At 48.8% G+C, this 15,304-nt stretch overlaps 16 non-coding genes across 16 annotated transcripts; 8 read left to right on the top strand and 8 right to left on the bottom strand.

The window, feature by feature from the left end:
* The first annotated feature begins 13 nt into the window (after positions 1–13).
* LOC120554382 lies at positions 14–123 on the top strand. Its single transcript, XR_005638392.1, has one exon. It is a non-coding gene; the product is annotated as a U6 spliceosomal RNA (small nuclear RNA).
* Positions 124–633: 510 nt separating this feature from the next.
* On the bottom strand, positions 634–827 carry LOC120554636. The gene has a single exon (XR_005638541.1). It is a non-coding gene; the product is annotated as a U2 spliceosomal RNA (small nuclear RNA).
* Positions 828–1,518: 691 nt separating this feature from the next.
* Positions 1,519–1,626, top strand: LOC120554368. Its single transcript, XR_005638384.1, has one exon. It is a non-coding gene; the product is annotated as a U6 spliceosomal RNA (small nuclear RNA).
* A 510-nt stretch (positions 1,627–2,136) lies between these two features.
* LOC120554589 lies at positions 2,137–2,327 on the bottom strand. Its single transcript, XR_005638526.1, has one exon. It is a non-coding gene; the product is annotated as a U2 spliceosomal RNA (small nuclear RNA).
* A 693-nt stretch (positions 2,328–3,020) lies between these two features.
* Positions 3,021–3,131, top strand: LOC120554410. The gene has a single exon (XR_005638408.1). It is a non-coding gene; the product is annotated as a U6 spliceosomal RNA (small nuclear RNA).
* A 508-nt stretch (positions 3,132–3,639) lies between these two features.
* Positions 3,640–3,831, bottom strand: LOC120554626. The gene has a single exon (XR_005638539.1). It is a non-coding gene; the product is annotated as a U2 spliceosomal RNA (small nuclear RNA).
* A 686-nt stretch (positions 3,832–4,517) lies between these two features.
* Positions 4,518–4,627, top strand: LOC120554366. The gene has a single exon (XR_005638383.1). It is a non-coding gene; the product is annotated as a U6 spliceosomal RNA (small nuclear RNA).
* A 448-nt stretch (positions 4,628–5,075) lies between these two features.
* On the bottom strand, positions 5,076–5,263 carry LOC120554647. Its single transcript, XR_005638543.1, has one exon. It is a non-coding gene; the product is annotated as a U2 spliceosomal RNA (small nuclear RNA).
* Positions 5,264–5,958: 695 nt separating this feature from the next.
* On the top strand, positions 5,959–6,066 carry LOC120554359. Its single transcript, XR_005638379.1, has one exon. It is a non-coding gene; the product is annotated as a U6 spliceosomal RNA (small nuclear RNA).
* Positions 6,067–6,567: 501 nt separating this feature from the next.
* On the bottom strand, positions 6,568–6,758 carry LOC120554596. The gene has a single exon (XR_005638529.1). It is a non-coding gene; the product is annotated as a U2 spliceosomal RNA (small nuclear RNA).
* A 688-nt stretch (positions 6,759–7,446) lies between these two features.
* Positions 7,447–7,556, top strand: LOC120554360. Its single transcript, XR_005638380.1, has one exon. It is a non-coding gene; the product is annotated as a U6 spliceosomal RNA (small nuclear RNA).
* A 510-nt stretch (positions 7,557–8,066) lies between these two features.
* Positions 8,067–8,258, bottom strand: LOC120554604. Its single transcript, XR_005638533.1, has one exon. It is a non-coding gene; the product is annotated as a U2 spliceosomal RNA (small nuclear RNA).
* A 694-nt stretch (positions 8,259–8,952) lies between these two features.
* LOC120554353 lies at positions 8,953–9,060 on the top strand. The gene has a single exon (XR_005638377.1). It is a non-coding gene; the product is annotated as a U6 spliceosomal RNA (small nuclear RNA).
* A 510-nt stretch (positions 9,061–9,570) lies between these two features.
* LOC120554633 lies at positions 9,571–9,761 on the bottom strand. Its single transcript, XR_005638540.1, has one exon. It is a non-coding gene; the product is annotated as a U2 spliceosomal RNA (small nuclear RNA).
* Positions 9,762–10,454: 693 nt separating this feature from the next.
* On the top strand, positions 10,455–10,562 carry LOC120554376. Its single transcript, XR_005638387.1, has one exon. It is a non-coding gene; the product is annotated as a U6 spliceosomal RNA (small nuclear RNA).
* Positions 10,563–11,068: 506 nt separating this feature from the next.
* Positions 11,069–11,259, bottom strand: LOC120554600. Its single transcript, XR_005638531.1, has one exon. It is a non-coding gene; the product is annotated as a U2 spliceosomal RNA (small nuclear RNA).
* Between the last annotated feature and the right edge of the window lie 4,045 nt (positions 11,260–15,304).

Below are 15,304 nucleotides of genomic sequence, written 5' to 3'. Positions count from 1 at the left end.
CTGAGGGTCTAATGTGCTTGCTCAGGCAGCACATATGACAAAATTGGAACGATACAGAGAAGATTAGCATGGCCCCCCCCGAGGGGTCGACACGCGCAAATTCGTGAAGCGTTACCACATTTTGATCTGCGCGTGTTGCCCCAAGCTGTTAAAGACATGAATCTCTGCACTAAAGACCCACTGCGGTGGCCTTCTGAGGAGCATTGGCATTCACCCGCCAAAGGGGTTCCTGCCACTGCTCCCGAACTGGTGCGCTCTGCGGGGGGATAGGGTTGCAGAGAAGCGCGGCGACCCCACCAATCATCGGCAGGTGCAGGGGTCAGACGTTCAGGTGGCTGCTTCGGCAACGACGTGGGATACGTTTTGACCATCGTAGTATCCCACGAGGGAGAGAGAGACAAAGGGGCAGTAGTAAGCAGAGTGCCCTCATGGTGCACAAAGGACGCCCTCGTCTCCTACGCCAGGCTGTTCCCTCTGTCAAACCATTCAGTCAAAACGAAGCGGTTCTTGTGACAACCCCCGGCCATGAAGTCTGCAAGCCACTGCGACGCGTCGCCGCTTGGTCCAGTATCAAGCACAACCACCGGGGCAGCTCGGTGCGCATTGTTATTTTGGTTTTTACGCAAGACAGAAGAAAGGTGCACCGTTCCCGGCCGCGCTGCAATACCGGGTCAATGCGCTTGGAGCGAAACGGAGCAAGGCCCCTTTTCTACTCCCATCGGCAAAAATCCATTTAATATGTTGTCCCCTGATAGAGGACATATCAGACATTAAACTGATAAGAACAGATACTACACTTGATCTTAGCCAAAAGGCCACGAGCTGAGCACCACCTATTTGCTGTCCGATGCAACCTCCCGGACGGTTATCACTTGTCATGGTCCAGTACTTTTGATTGGGCATAACAATAGCTGCTACTTAGCACCCCCGCCCAAGCGCCCCATGGTGAAGCACCCAAGGCTGGTTAAAGAGAGCCACTGGTACTGCCATGGGGGAAAGGTCATATGGCTTCCGAAGCTTCCTGAGTTCTTTCTGGCTACAACAACAATCAGTCAGACATACTAAACAAGCCCTTCTAAAGAATCTGGCCCAGGCAGTCGTTGGCTGAGCCTAATTCAGAACTATGCATTTACCCAAACATAAGACACAAGTCAAACTCTGGCCCACTGGAGCATCTGCTGTGGCACCCCTACTGGCCATCAGAGGCCAACGGCAACAACGGGGGCCCAAGTCCAGCCTCTGTCCTGAAGGGCAAATTGGGCACCACCCTCCCTTGCCACTGTCAGGGAATTTTTGGATTTTTCCTTTTTATATTAAACATGGACACAGAATTAGCTGGCAGTTTAAACAAATTGCGCAAGAAGAATTTATGTCTTTGGGGAAAGACCTCACCCCTTGCTATTGTGACATTGGAGAGTACTTACTTCTACAGAATTTGGACCTCCAGCCTGCACCGCTGTGAAGGTGTCAGTATGACAACAAGGGGTTTAAATTGTAGGCAGCACCTGAGGGTCTAATGTGCTTGCTCAGGCAGCACATATGACAAAATTGGAACGATACAGAGAAGATTAGCATAGCCCCTGGCGAAAGGATGACACGCAAACGTGGTAAGCGTTACCACATTTTGATCTGCACGTGTTGCCCCAAGCTGTTAAAGACATGAATCTCTGCACTAAAGACCCACTGCGGGTGGCCTTCTGAGGAGCATTGGCATTCACCCGCAAAAGGGGGTCCCTGCCACTGCCCCGAACTGATGTGCGCTCTGAGGCGAGGGATAGGGTTGCAAGAGAGGCGGCGACCCCACCAATCATCGGCAGGTGCAGGGGTCAGGCGGTTTCAGGCTGGCTGCAACGACGCGACGTGGGATACGTTTTGACCATCGTAGTATCCCACGAGGGAGAGAGGAACAAAGGGGCAGTAGTAAGCAGAGTGCCCTCATGGTGCACAAGGGCGCCCTCGTCTCCTACGCCAGGCTGTTCCCTCTGTCAAACCATTCAGTCAAAACGAGCGGTTCTTGTGACAACCCCGACCCTGAAGTCTGCAAGCCACTCGCGGCGCGTATGGTCCAGTAGTATCAAAGCAAACAACCGGGCGGGCCTCGGTGCGCATTGTTATTTCGTTTTACACAAGACAGAAGAAAGGTGCACCGTTCCCGGCCGCGCTGCAATACCGGGTCGATGCGTGGAGCGAATGGAGCAAGCCCCTTTTTCAACTCCCATCGGCAAAAATCCATTTAATATGTTGTCCCCTGATAGAGGACATATCAGACATTAAACTGATAAGAACAGATACTACACTTGATCTTAGCCAAAAGGCCGAGAAGCGATGAGCACCACCTATTTGCTGTCCGATGCAACCTCCCCGGACGGTTATCACTTGTCATGGTCCAGTACTTTTGATTGGGCATAACAATAGCTGCTACTTAGCACCCCCACCCAAGCGCTCCATGGTGAAGCACCCAAGGCTGGTTAAAGAGAGCCACTGGTACTGCCATGGGGGAAAGGTCATATGGCTCGAAGCTTCCTGAGTTCTTTCTGGCTACAACAACAATCAGTCAGACATACTAAAGAAGCCCTTCTAAAGAATCTGGCCCAGGCAGTCGTTGGCTGAGCCTAATTCAGAACTATGCATTTACCCAAACATAAGACACAAGTCAAACTCTGGCCCACTGGAGCATCTGCTTGCTGTGGCAAACCTTACTGGCCATCAGGCGCCGGCGCCAACTGGGGCCCAAGTCCAGGCCTCTGTCCTGAAGGGCAAATTGGGCACCACCCCCATCGCCACTGTCAGGGAATTTTTGGATTTTCCTTTTTATATTAAACATGGACACAGAATTAGCTGGCAGTTTAAACAAATTGTACAAGAAGAAATTTATGTCTTGGGGAAAGACCTCACCCCTTGCTATTGTGACATTGGAGAGTACTTACTTCTACAGAATTTGGACCTCCAGCCTGCACCGCTGTGAAGGTGTCATTATGACAACAAGGGTTTTAAATTGTAGGCAGCACCGAGGGTCTAATGTGCTTGCTCAGGCAGCACATATGACAAAGTAGAACGATACAGAGAAGATTAGCATAGCCCCCTCTTGGGGAAGGATGACACGCAAATTCGGTAAAGCGTTACCACATTTTGATCTGCGCGTTGCCCCAAGCTGTTAAAGACATGAATCTCTGCACTAAAGACCCACTGCGCGGTGGCCTTCTGACGAGCAATTGGCATTCACCCGCAAAAGGGGGTCCCTGCCACTGCCCGAACTGGTGCGCTCTGAGGGCGAGGGATAGGGTTGCAGAGACAGGCGAACCCCGACCAATCATCGGCAGGTGCAGGGGTCACGTTCAGGTGGCTGCTTGCGCAACCGCGACGTGGGATACGTTTTGACCATCGTAGTATCCCACGAGGGAGAGAGAGACAAAGGGGCAGTAGTAAGCAGAGTGCCCTCATGGTGCACAAGGACGCCCTCGTTCTCCCGCCAGGCTGTTCCCTCTGTCAAACCATTCAGTCAAAACGAGCGGTTCTTGTGACAACCCCGGCCATGAAGTCTGCAAAGCCACTGCGACGCATGTCGCGCTTGGTCCAGTATCAAGCACAACCACGGGGCAGCTCGGTGCGCATTGTTATTTGGTTTTACGCAAGACAGAAGAAAGGTGCACCGTTCCCGGCCGCTGCAATAACGGGTCAATGCGTGGAGCCCAACGGAGCAAGCCCCTTTTTCTACTCCCATCGGCAAAAATCCATTTAATATGTTGTCCCCTGATAGAGGACATATCAGATATTAAACTGATAAGAACAGATACTACACTTGATCTTAGCCAAAAGGCCGAGCGAAGCAGCACCGCCTATTTGCTGTCCGATGCAACCTCCCGGACGGTTATCACTTGTCATGGTCCAGTACTTTTGATTGGGCATAACAATAGCTGCTACTTAGCACCCCCCCCAAGCGCTCCATGGTGAAGCACCCAAGGCTGGTTAAAGAGAGCCACTGGTACTGCCATGGGGAAAGTAGATCATATGCTCGAAGCTTCCTGAGTTCTTTCTGGCCACAACAACAATCAGTCAGACATACTAAACAAGCCCTTCTAAAGAATCTGGCCCAGGCAGTCGTTGGCTGAGCCTAATTCAGAACTATGCATTTTACCCAAACATAAGACACAAGTCAAACTCTGGCCCACTGGAGCATCTGCTGTGGCACCCCTACTGGCCATCAGAGCGGACGGCAACTGGGGCCCAAGTCCAGCCTCTGTCCTGAAGGGCAAATTGGGCACCACCCCATGGCCACTGTCAAGGGAATTTTTGGATTTTCCTTTTTATATTAAACATGGACACAGAATTAGCTGGCAGTTTAAACAAATTTGCAAGAAGACATTTATGTCTTGGGGGAAAAGACCTCACCCCTTGCTATTGTGACATTGGAGAGTACTTACTTCTACAGAATTTGGACCTCCAGCCTGCACCGCTGTGAAGGTGTCAGTATGACAACAAAAGGGTTTTAAATTGTAGGCAGCACCTGAGGGTCTAATGTGCTTGCTCAGGCAGCACATATGACAAAATTGGAACGATACAGAGAAGATTAGCATGGCCCCCCTGCGAAAGGATGACCACGCAAATTCGTGAAGCGTTACCACATTTTGATCTGCGCACGTTGTTCCCCCAAGCTGTTAAAGACATGAATCTCTGCACTAAAGACCCACTGCGTTGGCCTTCTGAGGAGCATTGGCATTCACACGCAAAAGGGGGCCCGGGAACCCCCCACACCAATCATCGGCAGCAGTGCGAGGGTCAGACGTTCAGGTTGTTTACGACATTAACGACGGTAGGATACGTTTTGACCATCGTAGTATCCCACGGGAGAGACAAAGGGGGGGTAGCAACAAGTTCATGGTGCACATTTGCGGAGCGCCCTCGTCTCCTACGCCAGGCTGTTCCCTCTGTCAAACCATTCAGTCAAAAGGCGGGTTCTTGTGACAACCCCGGCCATGAAGTCTACTGCAAGCCAGCTGGGCGGCGCTTGGTCCAGTATCAAGCACAACCACGGGGCAGCTCGGTGCGCATTGTTATTTGTTTTACACAAGACAGAAGAAAGGTGCACCGTTCCCGGCAAGCTACCGGTCAATGATTCGGTGGGAAGACGGAGCAAGCCCCCTTTTTCTACTCCAATCGGCAAAAATCCATTTAATATGTTGTCCCCTGATAGAGGACATATCAGACATTAAACTGATAAGAACAGATACTACACTTGATCTTAGCCAAAAGGCCCGGAAGCGATGAGCACCGCCTATTTGCTGTCCGATGCAACCTCCCCGGACGGTTATCACTTGTCATGGTCCAGTACTTTTGATTGGGCATAACAATAGCTGCTACTTCGCTTTAGCACCCCAACGGCTCCATGGTGAAGCACCCAAGGCTGGTTAAAGAGAGCCACTGGTACTGCCATGGGGGAAAGGTCATATGGCTCGAAGCTTCCTGAGTTCTTTCTGGCTACAACAACAATCAGTCAGACATACTAAACAAGCCCTTCTAAAGAATCTGGCCCAGGCAGTCGTTGGCTGAGCCTAATTCAGAACTATGCATTTACCCAAACATAAGACACAAGTCAAACTCTGGCCCACTGGAGCATCTGCTTTGGCCCCCCTACTGGCCATCAGAGCGCCACGGCAACTGGGGCCCAAGTCCAGCCTCTGTCCTGAAGGGCAAATTGGGCACCACCCCCTTTGCCACTGCCACTATCCGGGGAATTTTGGATTTTCCTTTTTTATATTAAACATGGACACAGAATTAGCTGGCAGTTTAAACAAATTGCAAGAAGACATTTTATGTCTTGGGGAAAGACCTCACCCCTTGCTATTGTGACATTGGAGAGTACTTACTTCTACAGAATTTGGACCTCCAGCCTGCACCGCTGTGAAGGTGTCAGTATGACAACAAGGGGTTTAAATTGTAGGCAGCACCTGAGGGTCTAATGTGCTTGCTCAGGCAGCACATATGACAAAATTGGAACGATACAGAGAAGATTAGCATGGCCCCTGCGGAAAGGATGACACGCAAATTCGGTACGCGTTACCACATTTTGATCTGCCGTGTTGCCCCAAGCTGTTAAAGACATGAATCTCTGCACTAAAGACCCACTGCGGTGGCCTTCCGAGGAGCATTGGCATTCACCCGCCAAAGGGGGTCCCTGCCACTGGCCCGAACTGAGTTGCGCTCTGGGCGAGGGATAGGGTTGCAGAGAAGCCGGCCCCCACCAATCATCGGCAGGTGCAGGGGTCAGACGTTCAGGTGGCTGCTTTCGGCAACGACGTGGGATACGTTTTGACCATCGTAGTATCCCACGAGGGGAGAGAGACAAAGGGGGCAGTAGTAAGCAGAGTGCCCTCATGGTGCACAAGGACGCCCTCGTCTCCTACGCCAGGCTGTTCCCTCTGTCAAACCATTCAGTCAAAACGAGCGGTTCTTGTGACACCCCCGGCCATGAAGTGTGCACGCCACTGCGACGCGTAATGCGGTCCAGTATCAAGCACAACCACGGGGCAGCTCGGTGCGCATTGTTATTTGGTTTTACGCAAGACAGAAGAAAGGTGCACCGTTCCCGGCCGCGCTGCAATACCGGGTCAATGCGTGGAGCGAACGGAGCAAGCCCCTTTTTCTACTCCCATCGGCAAAAATCCATTTAATATGTTGTCCCCTGATAGAGGACATATCAGACATTAAACTGATAAGAACAGATACTACACTTGATCTTAGCCAAAAGGCCGAGAAGCGATGAGCACCGCCTATTTGCTGTCCGATGCAACCTCCCCGGACGGTTATCACTTGTCATGGTCCAGTACTTTTGATTGGGCATAACAATAGCTGCTACTTAGCACCCCCGCCCAAGCGCTCCATGGTGAAGCACCCAAGGCTGGTTAAAGAGAGCCACTGGTACTGCCATGGGGGAAAGGTCATATGGCTCGAAGCTTCCTGAGTTCTTTCTGGCTACAACAACAATCAGTCAGACATACTAAACAAGCCCTTCTAAAGAATCTGGCCCAGGCAGTCGTTGGCTGAGCCTAATTCAGAACTATGCATTTACCCAAACATAAGACACAAGTCAAACTCTGGCCCACTGGAGCATCTGCTGTGGCACCCCCTACTGGCCATCAGAGCCCAACGGCAACTGGGGCCCAAGTCCAGCCTCTGTCCTGAAGGGCAAATTGGGCACCACCCCTCCCTTGCCACTGTCAGGGAATTTTTGGATTTTCCTTTTTATATTAAACATGGACACAGAATTAGCTGGCAGTTTAAACAAATTGCAAAAAACATTTATGTCTTGGGGAAAGACCTCACCCCTTGCTATTGTGACATTGGAGAGTACTTACTTCTACAGAATTTGGACCTCCAGCCTGCACCGCTGTGAAGGTGTCAGTATGACAACAAGGGGTTTAAATTGTAGGCAGCACCTGAGGGTCTAATGTGCTTGCTCAGGCAGCACATATGACAAAAATGGAACGATACAGAGAAGATTAGCATGGCCCCTGCGCGAAAGGATGACAGGCATAATTCGTGAAGCGTTACCACATTTTGATCTGACGTGTTGCCCCAAGCTGTTAAAGACATGAATCTCTGCACTAAAGACCCACTGCGGGGGGCCTTCTGAGGAGCATTGGCATTCACCCGCCAAAGGGGGTCCCTGCCACTGCCCCGAACTGGTGCGTTCTGAGGCGAGGGATAGGGTTGCAGAGAAGCGAGGCGACCCCACCAATCATCGGCAGGTGCAGGGGTCAGACGTTCAGGTGGCTGCTTCGGCAACAACGTGGGATACGTTGGAGCCATCGTAGTATCCCACGAGGAGAGAGACAAAGGGGGCAGTAGTAAGCAGAGTGCCCTCATGGTGCACAAAGGGCCGCCCTCGTCTCCTACGCACGCGGCTGTTCCCTCTGTCAAACCATTCAGTCAAAACGAGCGGTTCTTGTGACAACCCCCGGCCATGAAGTCTGCAAAGCCACTGCTTCGGCGCGTGTGGTCCAGTATCAAGCACAACCACGGGGCAGCTTCGGTGCGCATTGTTATTTGGTTTTTCACGCAAGACAGAAGAAAGGTGCACCGTTCCCGGCCGCGCTGCAATACCGATGCGATGCGTGGAGCCGAACGGAGCAAGCCCCCTTTTTCTACTCCCATCGGCAAAAATCCATTTAATATGTTGTCCCCTGATAGAGGACATATCAGACATTAAACTGATAAGAACAGATACTACACTTGATCTTAGCCAAAAGGCCCGAAGCGATGAGCACCGCCTATTTGCTGTCCGATGCAACCTCCCCGGCGGTTATCACTTGTCATGGTCGCAGTACTTTTGATTGGGCATAACAATAGCTGCTACTTAGCACCCCCACCCAACGCTCCATGGTGAAGCACCCAAGGCTGGTTAAAGAGAGCCACTGGTACTGCCATGGGGGAAAGGTCATATGGCTCGAAGCTTCCTGAGTTCTTTCTGGCTACAACAACAATCAGTCAGACATACTAAAGAAGCCCTTCTAAAGAATCTGGCCCAGGCAGTCGTTGGCTGAGCCTAATTCAGAACTATGCATTTACCCAAACATAAGACACAAGTCAAACTCTGGCCCACTGGAGCATCTGCTGTGGCACCCCCTACTGGCCATCAGAGGCCAAGCGGCAACTGGGGCCCAAGTCCAGCCTCTGTCCTGAAGGGCAAATTGGGCACCACCTCCCATGCCACTGTCAAGGGAATTTTTGGATTTTCCTTTTTATATTAAACATGGACACAGAATTAGCTGGCAGTTTAAACAAATTGCAAGAAGACATTTATGTTTGTCTTGGGGAAAGACCTCACCCCTTGCTATTGTGACATTGGAGAGTACTTACTTCTACAGAATTTGGACCTCCAGCCTGCACACGCTGTGAAGGTGTCAGTATGACAACAAGGGGTTTAAATTGTAGGCGGGCACCTGAGGGTCTAATGTGCTTGCTCAGGCAGCACATATGACAAAATTGGAACGATACAGAGAAGATTAGCATAGCCCCTGCGAAAGGATGACAGCGCAAATTCGTGAAGCGTTACCACATTTTGATCTGGCACGTGTTGCCCCAAGCTGTTAAAGACATGAATCTCTGCACTAAAGACCCACTCGCGGGGGCCTTCTGAGGAGCATTGGCATTCACCCGCCAAAAGGGGGTCCCTGCCACTGCCCGAACTGATGTGCGCTCTGGGGGCGGGGATAGGGTTGCAGAGAAGCGCGGCGACCCCACCAATCATCGGCAGGTGCAGGGTTCAGACGTTCAGGTGGCTGCTTCGGCAACGACGTGGGATACGTTTTGACCATCGTAGTATCCCGCGAGAGGAGAGACAAAGGGGCAGTAGTAAGCAGAGTGCCCTCATGGTGCACAAGGACGCCCTCGTTCTCCGCACGGCTGTTCCCTCTGTCAAACCATTCAGTCAAAACGAGCGGTTCTTGTGACAACCCCCGGCCATGAAGTCTGCAAGCCACTGCGACGCGATGCGCGCTTGGTCCAGTATCAAGCACAACCACGGGGACGGGCCTCGGTGCGCATTGTTATTTGGTTTTACGCAAGACAGAAGAAAGGTGCACCGTTCCGGCCCGCGCTGCAATACCGGGTCAATGCGTGGAGCGCACGGAGCAAGCCCCCTTTTTCTACTCCCATCGGCAAAAATCCATTTAATATGTTGTCCCCTGATAGAGGACATATCAGACATTAAACTGATAAGAACAGATACTACACTTGATCTTAGCCAAAAGGCCCGAAGCGATGAGCACCGCCTATTTGCTGTCCGATGCAACCTCCCGGACGGTTATCACTTGTCATGGTCCAGTACTTTTGATTGGGCATAACAATAGCTGCTACTTAGCACCCCCCCGCAAGCGCTCCATGGTGAAGCACCCAAGGCTGGTTAAAAGAGAGCCACTGGTACTGCCATGGGGGGAAAGGTCATATGGCTCGAAGCTTCCTGAGTTCTTTCTGGCTACAACAACAATCAGTCAGACATACTAAACAAGCCCTTCTAAAGAATCTGGCCCAGGCAGTCGTTGGCTGAGCCTAATTCAGAAACTATGCATTTACCCAAACATAAGACACAAGTCAAACTCTGGCCCACTGGAGCATCTGCTGTGGCACCCCCTACTGGCCATCAGAGCCCAACGGCAACTGGGGCCCAAGTCCAGCCTCTGTCCTGAAGGGCAAATTGGGCACCACCCTCCCATGCCACTGTCGGGGAATTTTTGGATTTTCCTTTTTTATATTAAACATGGACACAGAATTAGCTGGCAGTTTAAACAAATTGCAAGAAGACATTTATGTCTTGGGGGGAAAGACCTCACCCCTTGCTATTGTGACATTGGAGAGTACTTACTTCTACAGAATTTGGACCTCCAGCCTGCACCGCTGTGAAGGTGTCAGTATGACAACAAGGGGTTTAAATTGTAGGCAGCACCTGAGGGTCTAATGTGCTTGCTCAGGCAGCACATATGACAAAATTAGACGATACAGAGAAGATTAGCATGGCCCCTGCGGAAAGGATGACACGGAAATTGCGTAAAGCGTTACCACATTTTGATCTGCACGTGTTGCCCCAAGCTGTTAAAGACATGAATCTCTGCACTAAAGACCCACTGCGGTGGCCTTCTGAGGAGCATTGGCATTCACCCGCCAAAAGGGGGTCCCTGCCACTGCCCCGAACTGGTGCGCTCTGAGGCGAGGGATAGGGTTGCAGAGAAGCGAGGCGACCCCACCAATCATCGGCAGGTGCAGGGGTCAGACGTTCAGGTGGCTGCTCGGCAACGACGTGGGATACGTTTTGACCATCGTAGTATCCCACGAGGGAGAGAGACAAAGGGGGCAGTAGTAAGCAGAGTGCCCTCGCTGGTGCACAAGGACGCCCTCGTCTCCTACGCCAGGCTGTTCCCTCTGTCAAACCATTCAGTCAAAACGACGGTTCTTGTGACAACCCCGGCCATGAAGTCTGCAAACCACTGCGACGCATGTCGCTGTGGTCCAGTATCAAGCACAACCACGGGGCGCGCTCGGTGCGCATTGTTATTTGGTTTTACACAAGACAGAAGAAAGGTGCACCGTTCCCGGCCGGCGCTGCAATAACGGGTCAATGCGTGGAGCCGACGGGACAAGGCCCCTTTCTACTCCCATCGGCAAAAATCCATTTAATATGTTGTCCCCTGATAGAGGACATATCAGATATTAAACTGATAAGAACAGATACTACACTTGATCTTAGCCAAAAGGCCGAGAAGCAATGAGCACCGCCTATTTGCTGTCCGATGCAACCTCCCCGGACGGTTATCACTTGTCATGGTCCAGTACTTTTGATTGGGCATAACAATAGCTGCTACTTAGCACCCCCGCCCAAGCGCTCCATGGTGAAGCACCCAAGGCTGGTTAAAGAGAGCCACTGGTACTGCCATGGGGGAAAGGTCATATGGCTCGAAGCTTCCTGAGTTCTTTCTGGCTACAACAACAATCAGTCAGACATACTAAACAAGCCCTTCTAAAGAATCTGGCCCAGGCAGTCGTTGGCTGAGCCTAATTCAGAACTATGCATTTACCCAAACATAAGACACAAGTCAAACTCTGGCCCACTGGAGCATCTGCTGTGGCACCCCCTACTGGCCATCAGAGCCCAACGGCAACTGGGGCCCAAGTCCAGCCTCTGTCCTGAAGGGCAAATTGGGCACCACCCCCTTGCCCTTGCCACTGTCAGGGAATTTTTGGATTTTCCTTTTTTATATTAAACATGGACACAGAATTAGCTGGCAGTTTAAACAAATTGCAAGAAGACATTTATGTCTTGGGGAAAGACCTCACCCTTAACTGAAGTTGTACTGTTGAAACCATGAAATGTATATAAGCATATAACGAGAAATTCCTATTGTATCTGCTTTATATGCTTTAACTGTTTTAATTGCTCTTTAATGTTTAATTCGTGATAATGCCCCTGTAACTTTATTCTCAGATTTTATCTGTTTTAAGCTTTTAATCAGTTTTTATGTAAAGCAAATTTTGAATTGCCCTGTTGCTGAAATGTGCTATACAAAATAAAGTTGCCTTGCCTTGAAACAGTGGGAAGTGGGAAAAAAGGTGCCGGTACTCTCTTGCATTGGCAAATCATTATGATATTTGGAGATTTCTACAGTGAAAACAAACTGACAGTTTGTGTAGAGCCAAGATAAGAGGAAGTTCAAGGTGCAGGTCATCCATGACCGTGCAGAGAGGAAGCAGCAGCTAGATGTGTAGATGTGACCAGAGCAGAGTTGGTGGAATAAGTTTAAGTGTTGTACACAGTGTGTGTGGTGTTGAATGGAGGTTCAGTTGAAAACCCCCAAAACAGCTAAAACTATATTACTGCTTAAAATGTATTAGATCATATATTTAATATATTTAATATTTTTTTTCTTTCTTTTTTGTGCATTTGAAAAACCATGGTGTTCTGGGTAAAAAAATTTTTTTTTATTGAAAATAAAGATGTTTTAAAAATCAAAAAAATCTCTCTCTGTCTCTCTCTCTCTTTCAAGTTCAAGTTCCACTTTATTTATCCTTAGAAAAGGAAATATGATGAGCAGAAGGATATCTAAAAAAAAAACACATACACATGTCAGCAACATTATAAACACAACACAGGACACACATCAACACCTTCAATAGAGACACTCCTTTCCCCAAAACCAAATGACAGAATCCAATTGGGCAGTACACAGGTCAATATGTCATAATGAACAATGATGGGAATAAATTCATAAATCAACATTTACTGTATAAAAAATTCAAAAGATGTCACTCAAGTGAATTCAGGTTCCTAATAGCCACAGGAATATAAGAATCCCTGGCATGTCTAGTTCTTAACATAGGCAGCCCAAATTATCATATATATGTTGCAGCTGTGATAACTGTACCCCAACCACCTGAGACGCTACATTTACCAGCTTTGTTAGTGTAAGATGAGATTTATTTTGTGACTATTTAGTTAACAGATGACCTTTTTAGGGTTACTGAAAAAAGTCACATATTTCCATTAATTGTAGCTTCATAGTGTATTCTGTTCCTTGAGTTAAAAAGGGAGCTATCTAACATGTTATACCCTGCCTGTAATTCAGTAACAGTTATGTTGGTGGAGGGATATGATGTTGAGAGGATGAAGCACGTTTTTTTATGAGTCTTGAGTTGTCCTACACTTGAAGAGTGTCATTAAAGTGAACCAAGTTATACAGTCAAAGCTGTCTCCGTGCTCTTAATCTACCCAAGGCCCGAAAGTAGATATATTTAATAACGACAAGTTAATAGTTAATGCTAACAATAACTAGCGTTACATTAGCTTACGCTTATTGGTCATTGGAAGACCACACACCACAATACGAAATGTCAATAATTAATTCAATAAAACAGTGGTAGAACAAAGTCATCAGAGTCGTGCACACGCTGAATGATTTCATCTTCCTCAAGAAGAAAAGTCTGTTGGGCCTTTTTACAGGCTGCATCTGTGTTGCTCAAAAGATAATTTGCTGTCAATGATGGTTCCTAAATATTTGCATTCATCTACTGTCTCAACATACATGTTCTGGATAACAGTTTGTGAAACATTGTGCTGTGATCCACGGAAATCAATAATCATATCCTTTGTCTTAGAAACGGTGATAGACAGATAGAAGTTTTCACACCATGCAGTGAAATCATCAATTACAGGGCCATGCCCTGCCTCATCACTGTTCAAAAGGCTCACTATAACACTGTCATCTGCAAATGTCACACAGTGCCTATTCTCATACTTACTCCTACAGTCAATTGTGTGTAAAATAAAAATGGTGAAAGAACACAGCCCTGAGGAGAGCCTGTGGAAGTAAGGACTTTTGAGGATAAGACACCATTAACCCTAACACACTGCGACCTATTCAACAGAAAATCCAGTATCCAGCCAATTAAGTTAAGGTTCAAGTAGAAAATAGACTGAATGGTATTGAATGCTGAAGAGAAGTCGATGAAAAGGAGCCTGGCATGAGTCTTTGAGGATTCCAGATGTTGATAAAGGGAATTTAACAATGTAAGTATTGCATCCTCCACACCTCTGCTAGCCCTGTAAGCAAACTGGAGAGGGTCTAACTGTTCCTCCACCTGCTTCAGGAACTCCTGCTTAACCAACTTCTCAAAAGTCTTCATCACCAATGAGGTGAGGGCTACAAAGTCTTCATCACCAATGAGGTGAGGGCTACAAAGTCTTCATCACCAATGAGGTGAGAGCTGGAGGTCGAAAATCATTTAAGACCTTGGGAATCTTACACTTAGCCACAGGAATGATTGTTTCTCTCTCTCTCTCCCTCTCTCTCTCTGTCTCTCTTTGTCTCTCTCTTTCTCTCCCTCTCTCTCTCTCTGTCTCTGTCTCCGTCTCTCTCTCTCTCTCTGTTCTCTCTCTCTCTCCCTCTTTCTCTCGCTCCCTCTCTCTCCCTCTGTCTCTCTCCCTCCCTGTTTCTCTCTCTGTCTGTCTGTCTGTTCTCTCTCTCTCTCTCTGTCTCCCTCTATCTCTCTCCGTTTCTCTCTCTCTCCCCCTCTGTCTCTCTCTCCCTGTCTCTCTCTCACTCTGTCTGTCTCTCTCTCCCTCTTTCTCTCTCCCTGTTTCTCTCTCTCGCTCTCTCTCTCTCTGTCTCCCTCAATCTCTCTCTGTCTCTCTCTCTCCCTCTGTCTCTCTCTCTCTCTCTCTCTCTCTCCCTGTCTCTCTCTTTCTCTCCCTTTTTCTCTCTCTCTCCCTCTGTCTCTCTCTCTCTCCCTGTCTCTCTCTTTCTCGCTCCCTCTCTCTCCCTCTCTCTCTCCCTCTCTCTTTATCTCTTTCTCGCTCCCTCTCTCTCCCTCTCTCTTTCTCTCTCTCTCTCCTTCTGTCTCTCTTTTCCCTCTTTCTCTCTCTCTCTGTATTGGATCATACGAGACAGATAGCATGCTTTGACTGATGTATTTGGCCAGTGATAAAGTACTGACAGTTTGTGTGGAGTGCTAAGATAAGAGGAAGTTCAAAAGTAGGTCAATCATGACCGTGCAGAGAGGAAGCAGCAGCTAGATGGGTAGATGTGTAGATGTGACCGGAGCAGAGTTGGTGGAATAAGTTTAAGTGTTGTACACCGTGTGTGTGGTGTTGAACGTATATATATATATATATATATTTTTCTCCCTCTCTCTCTCTCTCTCTCTCCCTCTTTCTCTCTGTATTACATTATACGAGACGGATAGCATGCTTTGACTGTTGCATTTGGCCTGTGTAAAAGTACTGACAGTTTGTGTAGAGTGCTAACAAAAGAGGAACTTC

This window comes from Perca fluviatilis, chromosome 2 (assembly GCF_010015445.1).
Source record: "Perca fluviatilis chromosome 2, GENO_Pfluv_1.0, whole genome shotgun sequence".
Lineage (NCBI taxonomy): Eukaryota > Metazoa > Chordata > Actinopteri > Perciformes > Percidae > Perca > Perca fluviatilis.
The sequence above is the reverse complement of the archived record's forward strand: the minus strand, read 5'-3'. Positions and strand labels throughout refer to the sequence as shown.